Consider the following 22,047-nt stretch of genomic DNA (forward strand, 5'->3'; position numbering starts at 1 on the left):
GATTATTATCTCAGCGGCACTGAGATAGTGGAACTACCCCTATAAAAAGACAACAGGGGCAGTCACTCAGATACGGTTCCTAACAGAACTTTGCCAAATTTTCTATAGAATTGACTTGCACCTTCACTTCCACCTCACCCAAATCTTTTTTAAACCATTTGTGTGAATATCCTCTAGCTTCACCTCCTCTAACCCCATCCTCCAATTGCTCCTATCCCCCATACCAATGAAGAAGGATTTTCTCTTCGATTTTGAACAAGAGGAATTGCAGAGACAGGCAGCACCTAAACCCAACCCTGAACCTACAGGTGCAACTCCTTCCATTGAGGAACCCTCTACGCCAAGAACAACCTCCATTACTCTCCCTAGGGACATTCATGGAGATGAGCTTGAAGACGAAGAACCCCAAGAACAAGATCCAAAACCCTCCACTCATTCATTCCAACGATCCACTTCTCGTCCACCCAAGAAGAGAGCTTGTCATCAACCCTCTTCCCCACCAGTGGTCTATACCAACCACACCATGACAATGCCAATTATCTTGCCACTTGGTTTGAAATGGGTAGAGGAATTGGATGGTTTGGTGGTGCATTCCAAGTACAGGTACAGGCTTGATTCTGTCACGATCTGTGACGTATTCCTTTCTCTATACCTTAGACTTATGGATGGTTTGATGAATGGACACTTGTGGAAGGGTATGCCCATCCGACGGGACACTTCCTATGAGGCACAACCCTTCACAAGAGACATTCTATTGAAGAGACACTACCATTGTAATGTACCCTCTCATCAAGGGTCACACCCTTCACAAGGGGTACACACCTCGTCATGCACATGCACTTTGGAGTACACACCTTTTCATGTGTGACTCTTCACTCTCTATATAAGAGAGGCCCAGCTGTATGGATGACACACTACAGACACTCAAGCAATACAAATATTCCTTGTTCTCTGCTATTTCAGTCTCCTTTCTGTTCCTTAGCACATTTCTAAATCTAGGATTTCTTACAGTGGTATCAGAGCAAATTTCGCTCCTGCCTGTAGGAAATGCCCCCCACCTTCTAGCGCCTATCTGATACATCTCTTTCCGCTAGAAGGACATCCACGCACGTTGTGCATGGAAGAGATGGAGAGAATGAGTGTAAAAATTTTTGGCGCCAACCCCACCTAAAGTCATTAGTGGCCTCTCCGTCTCCCTCACATCACGAGTTGATGTGAATGGACACGACAAAAATCGTGTCTTTTGATGTGCTTGGCCTGTCCCAAAACCAAGGGACACACCTTTTTCACCATCGGGCGCACCTTTTCATGAAGAGTTTTTGACTCCTCACCCAAGGGACACACCCCATCGTGGAAAAAAGGACACATCTTTTCGTGTGGGAACACCCTTCTGTAAAACAGGGTTACACCCCTTCATGAAAAGGTACACCTATTCCAAGGGTCATACCCCTTAGAATAGACACACCCTTTGGCACCAAGCACCAACCTACAAAAGGCCGGCCTAAAAAGGACAACCAGCCCTACACCCAAGGCCTAACCCTAGACTACCCTAGGTATATTTTTTTTCCGAAAAAACAGTGCTGATTATATTACTTCGAAAACAAGATACATGAGGTCAGCTTTGCAACTGACGGGGCTGCGTTCACAAATCGGACGCAGCCCTAAAAGGAAACAAAAATGTAAAGCTCTCTCTCACGGAGGGATCAGGCGAGTGTGAATGAACAGCCAGAGAGGTGGTGAATAGCGCCACTGAAGGCCCTGCGAAGTATGCTCGAAGAAGAGGCCCTGCGTATCCCAATCACGGAGGAAACGTCTCCGCTTCTCCTGGCCAGCCCGGGAATCTCCCTCTATCTGGTCCCACTGGCCTCTGAGTGTGTGTATAATCTGACTCCAGATGTCGGTCATGACCTGGGCAGTCGAAAGAGAGGTGACTACCCTAGGTATAAGGCAACCCAAGTTTTAATTTTTGGCAACCACCCAACCTAGGCAGCCAAAAACAAATGACAATTCCCGTTTGATGCCCGTACGAAAATTCATCACGCAGATTCGCCTCTATTTCCACGCCATACGCCGCTCTCCATCAGCCGATTTGCTGCCCTGGTTTCCAGCCAGTCTTTCCTGGCCCAGATCATCAGCGTTGCTGCCCACAAATCAGCCCTAGAATCAAGCAACGCACTTCCCTCAAACTGCGCCAGATGCAAGCAGCCTCTGCCAGCGAATCAAATCAGCTTGGTCTCTGCTGTGCATAGCCTGTGAAAAACGACTCTTGGCTGCCCTCTCTTTCCGTCTAGCCAGGCCCAGTCCTGCTCCTAATACCCTACAAGTTTCAACGCAGGCCATCTTCGCCAGGCTACGAACTTTCACGCAGGAAAAGTGCGCCAGATCTCATGCAATCTGCAAAACGCCTTTGCCAACGCCACATCTGCCTCGAAAGTCTCGCCAGGTACCTATTTCTTGTTCACACATCCACGTGGACTTGCAAAGACAGCAACATGGACGTCTGGACAGAGATCTGCAGGCCTTTTCTACGCAGCTAATTGGCAGATCTAATCTATGCCAAGTGGATTCTTTCCATTCTTTCTCTAAGAATTCGCTTTCATATTGTTATTTGCTGCTCATTATCAAATTACAGCAAATAAAAGCCCCCTCCTTAAAGCATGGAAACCTCTGGTAATGCCCCAGCCCAACAAGGACACCTCAGGCATCACCTATCACTCAATATCGTTTCAGATTGCACAACCAGCCCACTTCGGAGCTTTTGCATCGTGGGTCTTTTGTGTCACGTGCCCTTCCAGTGACTTGGACCACATCCTATATCTTCTGCGTGAGGCACCTCAATTACACTATTTCCTCAGCACAGTCCAGGTTGTGTTTCACGAGACACGTAGATACCCAGAACCCGATATTCCTCACGAGTTTGCTGTCCATCTTTGGAGAGACTTTTACCCCTCAGCTTCAGCATCTCCAGGTTACTCTCCACCTCCTTCAACTCCCAGATATCCTCCTGCACAGGTTTTACCTTCCCCAAGACAATATTTACACTCTGAAGGCACTCTTCCTATATATCCTCCGCTCCCGACAGCAGCTCCTTATCCCTTCTCAGATCCATGGACTCTGCAACCTACCCCTATACCTCACGAGCAGTAACACCCACTTCGGCATCACCAGTGTTACCTCAGACAGAACCTCCTTTACCAGATTTCCACGGGTGGTTCCATCCTGCCTCGCCTGCCCCCTTCAACATGAGCAACCTCAGGGAGCAGCCCGGATCTTCTTCCACGAATGGTACAAACTAGAGTCACTGCAGAATTCCGGAAGTTTAATGTCAAGTCTTTTAGTTTTGGAATCTTGGAGTAAGCGATAGAGGGCACGGAGTTCAGTGTTTTCTACCTCTGGTGGAAATGAGTCCACGTAGTCGTCCGGTGGCGTCACGTCATCCTCTATATGTGTGGTACTGCAAGAATCCTGGATTTGTTGGACTTTCTGGACCAAGTCAGAGATGTTGTCGTGAAGCTGAGAAATTTGAAGTTGAAGTAGTGCTTCGTCTTGTAAGTTGACTTCAGGGGTCTTTTTTGGACTTGAGTCGCTTATCTCCGGAGAGGCTGCACTCGAGCGTTGCGACATATCTGAGGTCCCTGTGAGAAGAGCACTCGCCGAACAGTTGACCAATGGCTCGCAAAACTACGCATGTACTTTGATACTGTTGACCTCAATGAAGGCAAAAAGATTGCTTTGGCAGCCTCCCTCCTCAAGGATACAGCTTTCCTATGGTGGCAACGACGCTTAAAGGACAGCAAAAGTGTGTTAACATGGGAACGTTTTGAACACGTGCTCCGTAAGCAATTCATACCTGCCAATGCGGACTTCCAAGCACGTTCAAAACTCGCACAGTTGGAGCAAACAGGCTCCCTGTCTTCCTACATCTCTCAGTTCACCACATTGGTGCTGGAGATCGATGTCTTAACTGATGATGATTGCCTTCATGCTTTCATCTCAGGCCTAAATCCCTCGTTACGCATTGATGTCCTCAAAGCAAACATCACCACCACAACTGGCGCTATTGCTTACGCAGAGCACATTACCGATTTCCAAAACACAGGGAAGTAGAGTTCTAATAGAACACAGAACTCTACTATGGCCAAGGGTGCTCGCTCTCAAGATAACCCCAAGTTCAGAAAAAACTCCAATAATCAAGGTCAGCGACAATCTCAAGATCCCCACAAGTCTCAGAAATCGTATGCTAGATCCCAACAGAAGCACTCCTCCAAGGATCGCGCCTCTTCCTCTTCACAAAGTCATGACCGTCATCACCAACATAAAGGTGCGGCCACTGACAAGAAGAACAACTCCAACACAAAAGGACTTTGTACCATCTGTACGGACGACCATAGATGGTTCGATTGTCCCAAGCGACCAAAGCAAAATTCCAATATGGAACCTAGCACTTTCCAAACAAAAGATGCTACCCCAGCACAAGACAAGAAAGGAAGCTGTTTGAATGGCAAATACCATCCACATGAGCCTTGCCAGCAACCCCGAACCTTCCCTGGCCACTCAAGTACTTTGTGTCCAAGGATCAATTCGTGGAACAACGGTCACTCTCCTCATCGACAGTGGCTGCTCTCATAACTTCCTAGCTAGTTCTATGGTCGAAAAACTTTTGTTGACCACCAGTCCTAGTCCCATGGACTATCAAATTGAACTCGCAAATGGAACTACCTTCTTGTGCAACACCAGGATAAAAAACTTGTCTTTTCGCATCTAACATTATACGGACAAGTTGAACTTCAACATCATGCCTCTTTCTCGCTACGATGTCATACTCGGACAACAATGACTCTACGACTATGATCCATCAATCAGTTTTTGCAGCAATACTATCCAGTTTGTCCACCAGGGAAAACTTATTGAGCTAACTGGTTTTATGGACTCTCCTTCAACCCCAGTTGCCTCTGCCCTACAAGTAAAGAAGTGGGTTCATAAACGTCAAGTAAAGACTTCAATTCTGTTGGTTACGACAGTAGAGGAGACACCAACAAATGATCCTCCTGAGTACCTCAACCAACCTTTTTTCCAGCCCTACCTGGATATTTTTCCACAAGAATTGCCAAAGTAGTTACCACCTCGACGACCAGTGGATCACCCAATCAAACTTATTCCCGGCAATAATCCACCGTCGAAACCTCCTTATCGGGTTTCTTACACTCAAAATGAAGAAATCCAAAGACAGGTGACCGAACTACTCGACAAAGGTCACATTCGGACCAGTCCAGCCCTTTCGGATCTCCTGTACTACTTGTGGAAGTCAATGCGCCTTTGCATCGACTACCGAGCCCTCAACAAGCTCACTATCAAAAACAAGTATCTGCCTTGCATTGATGACCTCTTCGATCAACTTCTACACGCAACATAGTTCTCAAAGCTTGATCTTTATTCAGGTTACCATCAAATTCGCATACGAGAAGGTGATGAGTACAAGACAGCTTTTCGAACAAAGTATGGACACTATGAATGTTTGGTCATGCCTTTTGGGTTAAACAATGCCCCGGCCACATTCATGACACTAATGAACGACATTTTCAGGCCTTTCATCGATAAGTTCGTCATCGTTTACCTCGATGGTTTACCTCGATGACATCCTTGTTTTCAGCAGATCCCTACATGAGCACAAACAAAATCTTCACCAAGTTTTTGAAGTTCTCCATGCAAATTCTATCTACATCAACGTTGAGAAGAGTGAGTTCTTCAAGACCCAACTCGAATATTTGGGACATGTTATTTCAGCTCAAGGCATCTCTGTGGATCCCAAGAAGGTCGAGGTAATCCAAAACTGGCCTACTCCTAAGAATGTTCATGATGTCCGCTCTTTTCTCGGCTTGGCAAACTTCTACCATACAAAGGTCTATCAATTTTCCAAGATCGCAGCTCCTATGTCCAAATTATTGAAAAGCACAGCAGTTTTTCAGTGGCTTCCCAAAACAGAGTATAGTTTCTAACAACTCAAGCAAGCACTCACTACCACACCAGTTATGGCTATTGCTGACCCAAAACTTCCATTTGAGGTCATGACCGACGCTTCCGACATCGTTTTAGGAGCAGTCTTGATGCAAGAAGGCAGAGTTATTGCTTTTGACAACCATAAACATTCCGATATCCAAACCCGATACCCGGTTTATGATAAGGAGTTTCTTGCCATTGTACATGCTTATCGCTCTTGGAAACATTATCTCATGGGAGCCGACTCGGTGGTCAAGACAGACCATCACTCTCTAAAGTATATCTTTACTCAACCAGTCATGAACGCTCGACAAGCACGCTGGGTTGAGTTTCTGGCCAACTTTCACATGACCATTGAGTACTTTCCAAGACTACGCAATGTAGTTGCAGATGCTCTCAACAGGTTAACTCTAGCATCAGCTATGTAGGATCATTAGATGAAAGAGCAAGTACAAGGTGCAAAGAGTCGATAGATTCAGCCGTCACGTCAACTAGAGTATGAAAGAAAAAGAGTACATGGTACTTGTAGCTAGACCTAGACCCTAGGACAGCTAGACCTAGACCCTAGGACTAAGTGTCCTAGGTGTCACATAGGACTAAGTGTCCTATGTGGCCTAAAAGGCACTAAAACTATAAGTGCCTATATCTATGCTTACAAGGCACATACCATGGCCTATAGGGCATCACTAGAACCACCAGAAGATGGCCCACAAGCTATGGTAATCTCTACATTATCTGTGGATGTTCCGAATTCATTCAAAGGGAAGTATCTCAATGATAAAAGACTTCGGCACAGCAGTACAAGTTCTTTCGAAAGATCAACCTTTGACTTCCGAACAGAAGATTTTCTCATCCTTTTCTTATACAAACGACTTTCTGTATTATCAAGATCGTGTCTGTGTACCACATGACAAGGATGTTCGACGTCTTTTGTTAAAAGAGCATCATGTAGTTCCTTATGCTGCCCATCCAGGCATCAACAAGACTTACAGGTTACTCAGTGCAACATACTACTGGCCTCAGATGAAAAGCGACATCATCAAAATGGTCACATCTTGCTTATCTTGTCAACAAATGAAAGCAAGCCGACGACTTCCAACAAGACTTCTTCAGCCTCTTCCAGTTCCAACTAAAAGGTGGGAAAGTATTTCCATGGATTTTATTACAACACTACCACGATCCTCCCGAGGTAACACTCAGATTATGGTAATTGTTGATCGATTGTCCAAAATGGCACACTTTGTTGCTTGCGAAAGAAGTGCACAGACTCCGGACATCGCCAAACTTTTCATACAACACATCTTCTGACACCATGGATTGCCCAAGAATATCGTATCTGACAGAGATCCTAAGTTTACCAATCACTTTTGGATTTCACTGTTCGAATCTTTGGGTACAACTCTACTATTCAGTTCAGCCTACCACCCAGAATCAGATGGCCAAACTGAAATAGTCTGAGATACACGAGAGGGCGGGCCCAAGAGGAAGCCAGGAAGGCAAAGGAGCAAACAACCACTACATCACAAGGCCGAATTCCGAACAGCAACAGCGTCTCAATGAGCTGTTTATATCGATGCACATCAACCCTGATATCCCACTACAAAATCTTGAGAAGATGGTGACTAACTTATTAGCCAACATGAAGGGAAAGGTAATGCAGGTTATTCAAGTTGATGAATCCAGATTCCAGAACATCTGAGGATTTGAAAGCTCTGGCCTATTGTTCTTCTAGTAATTGTGCTTCGCAATCCACATATCATTAGTTCAAACAAGAGAACCCGGTCCATACCAATAACATGGAATATGTCTTCATGGAGGCCATCGTTCATATGCAGAGGATAGCACATACTATCTTCAAATAGCGGGAGGACAAACAGACTTATCAAACAACCCAATACAAAGGATAAGTTGACAAAGGCCTTCAACTCGAGATCAACCACAAGAAGACCCTGAAAAAAATCCGTCAAGGATTTATTGATGCGGCCAGAGGTCTGAAGAGACACTGAGGAAATGCCTAGAGTAGGTCAAACAGGAGCTCGCAGTAGAGAAGAAAAGGAAGAGATCGATGCCGCCCACAAGGAACACGAAGAGAAGTATAAGAAATTGGAAGAGCACCACTCACAAAAGCTCAATTCTTTAATCGACACAAGCAAAATCTTCATGAGACAGGATGAGAAGAAAAGGAGCATACAACGCACATCAAAGTGCTCCATAGTATGATATCGCAATATCATCGACAGGTAAAAGATATACCTTTGTAAGACTAGAATAAGTCCAATCATACAAATTTAGATTTTTTGTTGTTCTAAAGATCAAAAAACTACACAGAAAATAAAAGAGAAAATATAAGAGAAGAAAAAAGAGGTAAACAAAAACATTTATGAAAACAAAAAGGAAGACATACTTGGCAAGCAAAGCAACACTTATGTCGTCATCAGTGCCCAAGCATAAGCAGCTATACTGGGTTTCTAAAGACCCGCGGAGTCTCATCGACAGGTAAAAGAGCTGAGAGAAGCTTTGGAGTAGGCAAAGCAAGCACCATGGCTACCCCCTCTCTTCCAGGGTTGGTGCTAGGTGAGGTATATCTTGCAACAAAATTACTGGTAGCCTAAAAAAATATGTTGATGCCACTGTCACTGGGTTTCGAAATGTTGCATACCCTTTGTTGAAGTTCTCCATTTGTGTTACCAGTCTCAGTGTGGTGAGGCAATTGGAAAATCGAAGCGCGAAAAATTGTATATTACATTGGGATCATGCTTATTTAGCTCTGACAGAATTCTTTTCCCATCCATTGACGATGTAGTGGCATGTACATTAGATGTATGTGGCGATGTATTTGGAAGACGTTTTGGATGACCTATAGGATGGAATTATATAAGACTATAATGTTGTTAGGGGTACTAATAGACGTTATTATATACAAGGTGATCACGAGTTATGATGGCCTCTTGACACCCATACAGTTGTAGTTAGCCAAGACTTTCAGCCGAGGAATCTAGACTGCAAGGCCAATTGTCAATGTCATAAGGTTTTATTAAGTCCAAAACTGAATCATTGTTTGGGATAAATGATGATTCTTGGAGAATGCAACACCATCCTTGAAAATACAAAAGGGCTGGGTGGAGGGGGAGGTGATAAGCAATCAAGGATTGTTAGTATTTCATGAAGTGGAAGTGGGTTAGTTAGGTCAATGTGCTTCTCGACTATGGCAGCAGTGAAGTGGTATGTGAGTGTCTATTATACTATGTGTGGTTCAAAGGCCTAGAGTACAAGGCTTGCCGATGCAGTCAATGGACGATTGAATTCTGCCTCATATCTATCTGTAGGAATTGGAGCTTCTCATGGATTTGGTTGTTGACCCAAACACCGGCCCTACACTAATGCAAATGATCCACATGTACCTTTCATGCTCAAAACGTTTTAGGACATGTTGATAACAGCTTTTGGCTGCTGCCTCATATATTTTGTTGCATCTCCCAAAGACTTTTGGATCGCCCCCATTTTGTCCAAGTGGCCCAATCAAGCAACATCATACACCATTTTGCTACTTACGCCATTGTAGCCTAACTATGTGTAACATATAGTGTAGGGAAAGAGTGGTGTATCGTATAGGGTTGGCCCTCCCTTCAGAAGGTGGACTGTATATAAAGGACGATCTTTGAATTTTGGATTGTTTGCTCACTATGGAAATACAAGCAAGCTTCTTGCTCCCATTTTGTCTCCTTGTGGATCTTGAATCTCGTCTTTCTTTCCATTGTATGTCTTTGCTCTTGCCTATGATTCCCCCTTTTCCAAAGCTTGCATTCCCCTGTTTTCTCTTCTTTTCCCTTCTCCCTCCTTTGTAGCAAATCAATTACGACAATCCGCGAGAGTGACACACACGATAACATGTATGTAGCATTGCCTCTATTTGAGGTAGCTTGGAGGTGAGCTCTTCAATGGCGTCTTGGATAGTGCCCTATGACACGTGTCTCCACTGACCACACATATACATATATATCTATATGTACCTATACCTTTAGAGGGAATGAACAAAAAAATGGAGCTGTAGAGTGCCCCCTTTTTTTGTTCATGGAGAAGATATTTATGGAGGGGGTTGAATAGACGTGATGAAAAGAAAAAGGGGGCTTTGGAGTTTCACCTTTTTCTTTTCATGCCCCCTCCAAACTATAGAAAGATTGAATATATATTTATAGCTACAAACTAATAGGTAACTAGATATACCTTTGTAAGACTAGAATAATAGGTACCTAGATGTCTAGAAGTAGATATACATTGATATCTATATACATATACATATCCATATCTATACCCTATATTTCTACATACATATCTATATATATACCTACATATCTATTCCTATATCTATATGTCTACATACAAATTTATATGTACTTATACATACATATATGCATGTAAATTGTAGATGGATCTGTCCATCAAGTAGGAGTACGAGCAAGACTATGTCCATATACATTGTCGAGGAAAGGGATCAAGAGGGGGTTTGATGCTGCTTGTGTAGTGTGCCTTAAGGGGAAATGAATGGTATGAACAGCATCATTAGAGCAATATTAATGCAAACATAACAAGACTGGGGATGATAGACAACGATGTACATAACACTCACATAACACAAATGACAAGAAAGCCCTCTAACTCGAGCTCGGAGCTGCTCGGTGAGCTCGCCCTCCCCGCCCACGGCGGCTTGCTGCCCCGCTGCCCGCTGCTCGCTGCCCCGCTGCCCGCTGCTCGCTGTCCCGCTGACCTCCGCTCCTCCTCGCCTCCCTTCCCGCCTCACCCTCCCCTCAGCCTCCGCTCTGCCTTGCCTCGTCCGCCTTCTCGCTCTCCCGCACCCCTTGCTGCTCCTCCGCCCCCGCTCCTCCCCTCCCGCCGTCCCGCCTCCTACCCCGCCCGCTTCGCACCTCCCGCCGCTCCCTGCCTCTCCCGCCCAAGCGCCTCCCCCCGCCATTCTGCCTCCCCCCTCCATCCTTCTCCTCCGCTTCCCCCCTCACTCTTCCGCCTCTTCCTCCCCTTGTAGGCGCTCCCCCTTCCACTCCTCCACTTCATCCTCCTCTTCTCCTCTCCCTCCTCTCTCCTTCCCCTTCTCCCTTCTACCTCCCCTCCCGCCTCCTCCACCTCTCTCCTCCGCCTCTTCACCTCGCCTCCGCCTCCCCCCTCGGACGCTCTTCTTCCTTTTCCTTTTCTCTGCTCTTCCCCCTGCAGCGAGAGCATTTGTGCTTGTTCAAGTGAAAGAAAGTCTTGGTGGTGACCCTTGGTCTGGCTAGAGGGGCTCTATGGCAGCACCCTCGACTCCCACAGCCGTTAAGGTTCTTCTTTCCCTAGCAAAGAAGCAACAAGTACAACAGGCAGTTCAGTCCCTCCAAGACAAGGCGCTCGTGGGCAGAATTGTGGGCCGCACGCCTGCACGGAGACAAGTGCGAGAGTGGATACAGGCGAGCTTGGCATTTAGAGGGTGACCACATTCAAGAGGTCACCATCTATGGAAGAGGCGTTTTCCTCACCCAACAGAGCCCCCCGACACTGCCTCGACACTCGTGGAGCAGAGCCCCATCCTCCTTGGCCTGCACCTAGTTTACCTCTTCACCTGGTATCATGGGTTTACAGTGGAGGACATGGACACGACATATCATGTTTCCCGTTTTCCGGTTACGCTCCGCTTCCCAGGGCTCCCCAAGGAGTATCGAGCCATTCTCCCCTCCATTGGTCGGGCATTTGGCACTGTGCTCGAGTCCTTGCCAAAGTCAGCCGCCTCAGTTGTAGCAGATGATGGAGTCCCCAGGATCGGACTGGTGGTTGAGAGCCCAGAGTCCCACCCAGAGTTGATCCTCCTTGAGACCCTCAAGGGGGGCACACTTTGCCAACGTGTGGATATTTCTGGGCTGCCACGCCAGTGTCTTCGGTGCAAACAGATGGGTCACATCGCCAAAGATTTGATCCTCCTTGAGACCCTCGAGAGGGGCACACTTCGCCAGCGTTGATCCTCCTTGAGACCCTCCAGGGAGGGACACTTCGCCAGCGTGTGGATATTTCTGGGCTGCCACGCCAGTGTCTTCGGTGCAGACAGATGGGTCACATCGCCAATGATTGCCCCCGAGGCCACCCCGAAGCGCCTCCTCCCTCTCCCCCGCAGAGCAGGCAGAGCCAACAGACCAGAGTCCAACGCCCCCTCAGACAGGAGCAGCAGGAGTCTCAAACCCCCTGAGTGACCCCTTCAAAAGGGGACTCGACCCAGGTTAAAAAGAAAAAGAAACCAACAAAGCAGGCTCACAAGCGCCGCATGCAGAGGGCCAAACACACAGAGAGAGAGAGAGAGAGAGAGAGAGAGAGAGAGAGAGAGAGAGAGAGAGAGAAGTTGGTCCGAAAGGCACCTGAGGAGGAGCAGGAGCCCTTGAGTGGGGATTCACCCCCCTCAACGGAAGGGACCACCACCCTGCCAGATGTTCCTCACGTGACAGAAGTTCAGAGGCTGCATCCACCCTCCTGTTAGAATTATTGCTATAATTTAGCAATGACCAATGTAATGTAATAAGTAGGTTAGGGGCACTTTTCCCTCACTTAGAGGTTTTTCCCCCTAACCACAGTTAGTTCACTAACTATGGTTAGTGAAGTGATAAGGTTTTGTCACTTAGACAAAACCCAACACTCAGTTCAGTTGTATTACACTCATCTATTTGCAACTAAGCTTTCAACTCTCACTCTCCTGCTTCTTGCTCTCAGTGTTGCTCTCTCTCCCATTCTCACATTTGGTATCAGAGCCTCGTTGAGCTCTTGCCTCCAGCTCCAGCCCAGCCCGCAAGCTTCAGCCCCTTCCGTTCACCGTCCGTACAATTTGTACGGACTGATTCCGTACAGTCCCGAATAGTACCTGCGCTGCCATTCGTCATCGTCATCTTACAACTCCATCACCATCGTTGCCGTACAGCTTGTAGCTATGTTTTGTACACAGGCGCCGTACAGCCTGCAGCCCCGTACATACTTGCGTCGTACTAGCTACTCTGTAGGTATTTTCGCTGTGCAGTCCGTACAGCTCCTGCACCATATTTCATACAGCGCGTACTGCACATGTGTCGCCAGCCATACATCGCCGCCAACCGTACACCTGCAGTTTGTCCATACATCCTGTCCGTGTGGCGCCGTACAACCTGCGTCGACCATACAGTACCTTCCGTACTTTCTACGTGCAGCCCATCCGTACAGGTGTAGTACCTACCGTACCTGTTCGTACATTTCATACAACCTGCAGCAGACAGTTCGTCTGTACAGTACGGACATCCGTACTTTCTACGTGCAGCCCCACCGTACAGGCACTCTTGAAGTTGGTCGTTTGGCAGGTACACTTTGCAGGAAGCCATTGATTGGCAGAGCAGTTCTTTGGACAGATTTGAACACATTCTGTGAATTGGGCATTTTGTTAGATTTGGGGCTTTTGTCCATTTTTTGGCACACATTGCAAGCAAATTGCAAAGATTGGCCAAGAAATTTGGGCTTTTGCAAGAGATTAGCTATTTGGGTGAAATTTCGCTCAACTTCAACTCGAAATTTGGGGCTTTTGTTCAGAAATTGCAGATTTGGGGCTTTTAGTAAATTTGCCCCTTTCTGGTTGCAATTTCAAGCCACAAATTGGGGCTTTTGTGTTGGGAGAGCAATTTGACAGATTTCAGTTCACACTGCCTTTCTGTGAGTGTTTTGAAGCACTCTTGGCAGGTTTTGGGAGAGATTGGATGCTCTGGCAGATTTTTGACAGAGACATTACAGAGATTTAAGTTGCATTTTTAGCCAGTGTTTGGCTGTGTTTTTTTGGGATTTGTGTACTCCATTCCCAGCAAGGGAATTCAGATTTGCATTTGCTGTATTTTCTTTCTCAGATATGGCCCAGCAAAATCAGAATGGTTTCAGTTTTAGTGGTCTCTCACAAGAGGACAAGCTGGATGGTACCAACTACTCCCTCTGGAGTTTTATGGTACGCAATATTCTCATTTCTCGTAATTTGTGGGACTATGTAAGTGGGGATGAGTTCCGGCCAGCAAATGTGGCACCTAATACCCCTCCCCAACAAGGAGGAGGCAGAGGTCGTGCACAGGGTACAGCTGCAGCACAAGTTATTGGTGCAGTTATACCTACCACTCCAGAGCAGAAGAGATGGCATTCACGTGATGCTTTAGCTTTGTCGTGTATTTCTCTTTCAGTGAAAAGATTCATCATTCCGCATATCCGGTCGTGTAAGACCTCAAAGGCAGGATGGGATATTTTGGAGAGCATGTATGCAGCTCGGAATGATGCTAGGGTGCCTTTTTTGAAAAGAGAATTGTCTCATACACATATGGAAGAGGGTGACTCCATGTCAATGCACCTCACAAAGCTACAGGATTTACGAGAGCAGTAGCTGAATATTGATGAGATCATTCCTGATTCAGAGATGATTACCACTACTCTGAATTCTCTTCTTGAGTCTTATCTCAGCTTTCATACCTCGCTGAATTTGTCTTTGAGGGGGGGTGCAAATCCTCTCACTTTTCACGAGTTGATAGGACTTCTGCTGCAGAGTTGATAGGACTTCTGCTGCAGGAAGAGCAGACCAGGAAAAACATGGCTTCACGAGCAAGTGAACATGCCATGCTCTCAAAATTCAAGCCCAAAGTAAAGGGACAGGCAAAGACTTCAGCAAATCAGCCTTCCAGTGGTTCAGGACAGCCTTCTCAAAAGGCTAAGGGTGATGCAGGTAAGACCAAGAAGAAGGGAATATGTCACTACTGCAAAAAGCCAGGTCACTACATTGGAGAATGCAAGAAAAGGCTTGCAAAAGAAAAGAAAAACAGCTCCGGTATGGCTGTCTCAGATTCAGCTCCTCGTGCATCTGACAATGAGCAAGCTACAGCCAACTTTGTGGAGCACGACTATGCCTTCTTGTCTTGCATTTCAAACTCTCAGTTGGCTGCTCGGGATAGTACAGCCACTTGTAATGATGACACTTATGCTTTTCTGACATGCAGTTATGATTCTTCCAAGGATGCATCAGCTTTCAGTGTCAATGAGACACATAATACATGGTATTTTGACAGCGGTGCCTAAAAGCATATCACTTCCAGGAAGTGTCTCTTCACATCTCTGCATGCACCACCTGTTGGTGAAAAGGTCACATGTGCCAACAACTCCTCCTATTCAGTTCGTGGTACAGGAGAAGTTGAACTTACAGCCATTGATGGCTCAACATTCAGAATTTCTGATGTCTTGTATGTGCCTGGTATCACAAAAAATCTACTTTCAGTGTCCACTCTTAACAGAGCTAGATTTCAGGTCATTTTTGAAGATGACAAGTGTGCAATCCATGATAGAGAGGATGACTATGCCTTGAGATTGTCTGGCACTTTGTTGCGTGGTCTTTTTCAGCTCGACATGTATGAGAAAAAACCAACACATGCTCTTGCAATTTCCACTCCTACTGCGGCTATGCAGAATGCGGAGTTATGGCACGCGAGATATGGACACATGAATTATGGCAGCTTGATGACGCTTCAAAAACATGCCATGGTTGATGCATTGCCTCCTCTTGAAACACCTCCTCCACATGCCTGTGAAGGGTGCATTCTGGGTAAAATGCACAGATCTCCTTTTAAGAAGGATGGATCAGTTAAAGCTGTTCGAAAATTACAGCTTATCCATAGTGATGTATGTGGTCCCATGAGGACTCCATCATTGGGTGGTCATCTTTACTTTGTCACTTTTATAGATGACAACTCCAACTACACTTGGATTTATGGGCTGAAACGCAAATCAAAAGTGTTTATGGTCTTCAAACACTTTGCAGCCATGGTTGAGAATGAATCCGGACTCAAGATACAGACATTACGCACAGATAGAGGAGGGGAGTACTTGTCTGCAGATTTTGATGCTTTTTTGAAAGACAAGTGTACATCAGCTTACAGTGAGGCTAACTCCTCAGCAAAATGGGAAAGCTGAGAGAAAAAATCGTACTCTTATGGAGATGGATAGATGTATGCTGAAAAGCAAAAAATTGCCTCACAAATTTTGGCTTGAAGGTCTCATGTGTGCCAATTATGTTTTGAATCGGGCACCCACAAAAGCTTTGAAGACCAAGACTCCCTATGAAGTTTGGCAAGGGAGAAAGCCTTCTGTGGATCATTTCCGTGTCTTTGGATGCCTTGCTTATGCTCATGTGCCTGTTGAGTTTCGGCATGAGTTGTCTGATAAGGCAATCAAATGCATTTTTGTTGGGTACAGTGCAGAGAGCAAGGGCTACCGTCTCTACAATCCTGTCACACGCAAGATCATTGTCAGTAGAGATGTAATATTTTCAGAGAATTCAGCTCACACTCAAGCTGAATTTGATATGCCTTCTTCTTCCGGTGATGTCTTTGAGGGGTTACTACCCATTGCCTTGGGTTCCCCTGCTGATATATCTGATGAAAATCAGAATTTTCAGATACCTCCACATGCTCCGATTCAGCCACAGGATGTCATACCACCTCCATAAGCCGTGGAAGAGGTGGTTCAGCAAGAAATTGCAGATATACATGCAGCAAAAACAGTCCCAAATTGGCTATTACAGACTCTCAGGGAGAGTAAAATTGATGCTCCATTACCTAGCAGAACTCGGAGTGCAGTAAGGCATGGGGGAGGTGCTCTTTCAGTTGAATCAGCTTATGCAAGTACTCTTCTTGATGAGGAGGAACCTGAGACATTTGAAGAGACACAGGATAATGTGCATTGGATGAATGCCATGCACGATGAGTTGCAGTCCATTCAGAAAAATCAAACATGGGAAGTTGTCGATTTGCCACCAGGTAAACATGCCATAGGTACACGGTGGGTTTTCAATGTTAAAAGAAAGCCCGATGGCACCATTGACAGGTACAAGGCAAGGCTGGTCGCAAAAGGATACGCTCAGAAAAAGGGCATAGACTATGAGGCGACTTTTGCTCCTATATCCAGAATGACAACCATCCGGTCAATCATAGCAATGGCTGCAAATTTTCAGTGGAATGTTCATCAGTTGGACATAAAAACAGCCTTCCTTAATGGAGACTTGTTGGAAGAGGTTTATGTCAAACAACCTCCAGGCTTTGAAATTTCAGGAAATGCACTTCAGGTATGCAAGCTAAATAAAGCTTTGTATGGGCTGAAACAGGCCCCACGTGCATGGTATGCAAAGGTTCATGCCTTTCTGACCAGCAAGGGGCTGCACAACAGTCCAACTGAAAGCACCCTCTACATCAAGAAGGATGGGGGGGATATTTTAGTCATCATTCTTTATGTAGATGACTTACTGCTCCCAGGGTCAAATGAAGATAATATTGCAGATTTTAAAGCTGAATTGCAGACCACTTTTGACATGTCAGATTTGGGGCTGCTACACTTTTATTTGGGGATCCAGTTCACTCAAGAGCAAAGTGGCATCGGTATGTCTCAATCCAAGTATGTGCAAAAACTCTTGGACAGATTCAACATGCAGGATTGTAAGCCCATAGCTACTCCCATGGAGCCGGGGTGAAACTAACAATGCATGAAGCAGGTGAATCATTTGATGTCACACTCTACAGTCAGGTTGTTGGATGCCTCATTTATCTCTGCAAGACACGACCTGATATTCAGTTTGCAGTTTCTCAGGTGAGCAAATATATGCACAGCCCAAAGACTATGCATTGGCAGGCTGTAAAACGCATCTTCCGTTATTTGCAAAAGGTACCAAGTCTTTTGGCTTGATGTTTCCTAGGGGGGTTGACTTGCAGATGCATGCCTACAGTGACTCAGATTGGGCTGGAGATTATGACACTAAGCAGTCCACAAGTGGCAATTGTTTCTTTTTGGGTAAAGCTTGTATTTCTTGGTTGAGCAAGAAACAATCTACAGTGGCTACCTCTTCATGTGAAGCTGAGTACAGGGCAGCTTTCACAGCGACAGTTGAATGTGTTTGGCTGCGTCATTTATTTGCTGATCTTCATCTTTCATTGGAGGGTCCTTCTCCAATTCTCACTGATAGTCAAAGTGCTATTGCAGTGGCAAAGAATCCTGTGTTTCATGCTCGCACGAAGCACATTGGGGTTCACTATCACTACGTCAGAGAGAAGTTGCATGCAGGAGAGATCAGCATGATCTATGTGTCAACACATGACAATGTTGCAAACATTTTCACCAAAGCACTTCCACGTGAAAAGTTTGAGGCATTTCGCAATGCCCTAAACTTATCTCCTTTTGGTGATTGATCATTTCCTTGTACATGACATTGGCACTCCAGGGGGGTGTTAGAATTATTGCTATAATTTAGCAGTGACCAATGTAATGTAATAAGTAGGTTAGGGGCACTTTTTCCTCACTTAAAGGTTTTTTCCCCTAACCACAGTTAGTTCACTAACTATGGTTAGTGAAGTGATAAGGTTTTGTCACTTAGACAAAACCCAACACTCAGTTCAGTTGTATTACACTCATCTATTTGCAACTAAGCTTTCAGCTCTCACTCTCTCCTGCTTCTTGCTCTCACTGTTGCTCTCTCTCCCATTCTCACACCTCGCACCATCACCGAACCCCAGGAGTTCCTGATGTGGCGTTGGCGGACGATAGTCAAACTGCAGTTGAGGAGCGGATCCAGAGCCCCGGCGGACCTGAGCAGTAGAGGAAGCCTGGAATTGCCCCCTTCCCCTCCCCTCCCCCCCCCCCTCCCCCTTCCCCTCCAAATCCCTTCCCCCTCCACTCCCCCCCCTTGGGCTCCCTCCTCCCCCCCCCCCCGCTGTGATCACTCTCACCACCCGCCCCCTTCCCTCCGGCCCCCCACCTCCTTCCCCCGCAGCCCTCCTCTCCACCTCCGCAGCCCTCAGCCTCCCCCTCCTCTCAAGCTTCGACATCCCTGCCAGCAGGCAAGGGTAAGACGTCCCCTTCTACTCCCTCACCGCAGCATCAGGCCCATCCAAGGAGGGAGGCAGAGGGACAAGGCTCGTCCTCTAGGTCAGCCGCCCCCCACCTCCAGCCTGGGCGCCCATTACCGTGGGACTTCTAGAGGCTGGGACCTTGGAACTACCTGGAGATCCCGGACTCCTATCCTCTATCACTGGAGATAACGCTTATGATCCTGCAACCACGGCAAGGGGGTTTGATCCGTGCAGTGGGCTCTCAGACACACCCCGTTTGGAGCTTTCAGTTTGCCTCCACAGGGTTGGAGAAGTGGACCCCAGAGGTGTTTGATGCTATTATGGGAAACCAGATAGAACGCATGATGGATGAGTGGATGGGAGCACAAGGACTAAACCTTTGGTACGCCCATGGGACGGAGGTGAATTTCCAGCTGAGCTTCACACGAGAGGAGCCGTTATGTGGTTTGGCGGCGGGAGTTATCAGATTTCCGCTTGAGACTACTGGCCCCTCCAGAAGTGTGCGAAGTAGTTCGGGGTGGAAGTCTCCTTCATGATGAAGTGGGCACGGAAGATCGGCATTGAGCCGGTATGCACCCTAGTACGTCCTCGCACAGACACGAACTATTCGCCCTCAAAACCCCCGGCAAAGTCACTTAAGGCAATCTTTCTAGAACAGGCACCGACGCACAGGAGAGCCTTGTTCGCTGCACCCTCGTCCTCATGAGCTGGATCATAGTGAGTTGGAACGTGCATGGGCTCCACGACCGTGCTCGTAGTCAGCCACAGTACTTGATACTCCGGTAGGAGTTGCAAAGGGTTGTTGTAGGATGGTCAGTGGATATCCTTTTGATTCAAGAGCATATGTTTTCAACAGCAGACATCAGACGGCATGACCAACTCCTCCCGAGGAGAGGTCCGGAGGAGTGGTCCCCTGCAATAGGACGGAGCGGAGGGGTCTACATCTCGGTTTCACAAACTTTGGCTCCAGAGGTCTACGACCAGGGCAAGCTTATCCTTGGACGGGCAGTTTGGATGGGAGTCAGGTCGAGAGAGTCCAGGATTGGGATCCTGAACATGTACGCCCCAACGTGCAGACAGCACCGCCCGACCTTTTGGAGGAGGCTGACAAAGAGTCTTTTGGATGTAGACTCCTGGATTGTTAGAGGAGACTTCAACAACCTGGAGTTTGGGGAAGACAAGCAAGTTGGCGCCTCATTTGCTGAGAGGCCTGCAGTAGAGCATAGCACCTAGGAGCAGTTCATTTTCATGATCAGTGGCAAAGACCCGTAGTAAGAGCCAGATTTCAGCAAGATACCTGGCAGCCTTCTATTCTCTTTTGGATAGAGGAGACATGATGGACTGCTTGAGAGACTAGACCATTTCTACGTTGGGGATTGGGCACTGCACAGAGGCGGCTCTACCGAGATTTTGACAGGTACCACGATGTCAAGACCACTCTCTCGTAGTACTTCACTTAGAGCGCCCCGCCGAGGTCTCCCCCAGAAGGGGGTCCACATCCCAGAGGACCTCCTGCAGGATGAGGAGATCCAATAGGCCATGGCGGAGATTTGGGAGCACTCAGAGATGATACCCAGCAAGGGCTGGGCTTCGTGGGTGGCCGATGCGATCCAAAGGAGTAGTGAGGAGCCACTGGCTCACGTCCTTAGGCGGAGGAAGATGCTTCAGGATCGTGAGCGGGCTTTGAGGAGGGACCTCGCCTCCATAGAGCGGCTCAAGGAGCAGGACCCAAGTTCTTAGTGGCTTAGAGACAGGCCCGAGAGCGCTCGCCATGAGCTTCAAGACACGGAGATCCGACGGGCTAAGTTCTCTTATCACTCTTCCCGGGCCCGGTGGGTACCGCAGGGGGATAGGATGACGAAGCAGTTCTTTCAGACCACTGGGCCTCGCTCGACAGGCACACAGCTACAGCGTCTCCGAGATCCGCAAGGCATCATGCACACAGACCCACAGGAGATACTAGACCTAACCACAGATTTCTACAGCCAACTTTTTCAGGTGGAGAGGATGACTCCAGCTGGTTTAGTGACCCGAGAGGTAGTTTGGGATCACGTTCCGGTAGTGGTCTCGCAAGATTTATGCAACAGGCTAGAGGTGCCTTTCACCAATGAGGAGCTCTGAGAAGCCCTCAAGGCTCTCCCGACCCAAAAGTGTCATGGCGAAGATGGCTTGACTCCGGCCTTCTTCCGGAACTTCTGGGAGTTCATCTCCACCCCTTTCCAACTAACATGCCAAGAGATTTTTGACACAGGTTCCCTCCCGCACTCCTTGAGCATGGGTTCAATTTGTTTGATCCCGAAAGGGGGAGATAGGTCCGACATCCGACAATGGAGACCGATCACTCTGCTTGATACCGCTTACAAGATCCTCGCCAAGGTCTTGAGCTTGCAGTTACGTCCCCATCTTGCGGACATCATCCACGACACACAGACAGGGTTTGTCCAGAAACGCAGCATCCTGGACGACATCTTTACTTTTTGGGAGGCAGTGGATTGGTCCAGGGACAAGTCACAGCCGCTGACCGTCTTCCCTTGGATTTTGAGAAGACCTATGACAGGGTGGAGTGGTCCTTCTTGGAGGGCACTATGCAAAGATTGGGTTTCTCAAACAGATGGGTCAGAGGAGTTTCAGCGCTCTATGCAAGGAGCTCTAGCCAGTGTTTAAAAATACCCAACAGAGGGTACTGTTGGGTACGCAGCGGAAGACTTATAGTAATGCCTAGGAGCTCACACAGTGTGCGGTGTGGGTGTGGAATCACAAACTTCTTTACTTATGTGCATACAATAGGTGTGCAGACTCATCAATAGACAATGAACCAACCAGATAGAGAAACCACCAGAATATATATTTCCGTCCACAACTATGGACACAATACAAAAGAGACAGATCCAGAGTCCCACCAATGGTGTGGTCCTCTGATCTTACCACAAGGTACTTCTCCTATCTGCTAGACTCGAGCCCGCGTGCTCCACCTCGAGCGTAAGTAGACTTTCCGTCTAGAATGATCCTCTCCACCTTGCTTTCTGGAAACCAGCCTAGGTGGGCAGCCTCCTGCAAGCTAAGTCTGCAGCACAAGGTACTTCTTTCTCCTCCTGACTATAGGCCCAAAGGTAGACCTGCTGCTGCTCCTTCTGCTGGTGGATTTGCT

The sequence above is a fragment of the Dipteris shenzhenensis genome, chromosome 24 (genome assembly GCF_047967505.1).
Source record: "Dipteris shenzhenensis isolate YYH24624 ecotype China chromosome 24, Dip_SZ_1.0, whole genome shotgun sequence".
Taxonomy (NCBI): domain Eukaryota; kingdom Viridiplantae; phylum Streptophyta; class Polypodiopsida; order Gleicheniales; family Dipteridaceae; genus Dipteris; species Dipteris shenzhenensis.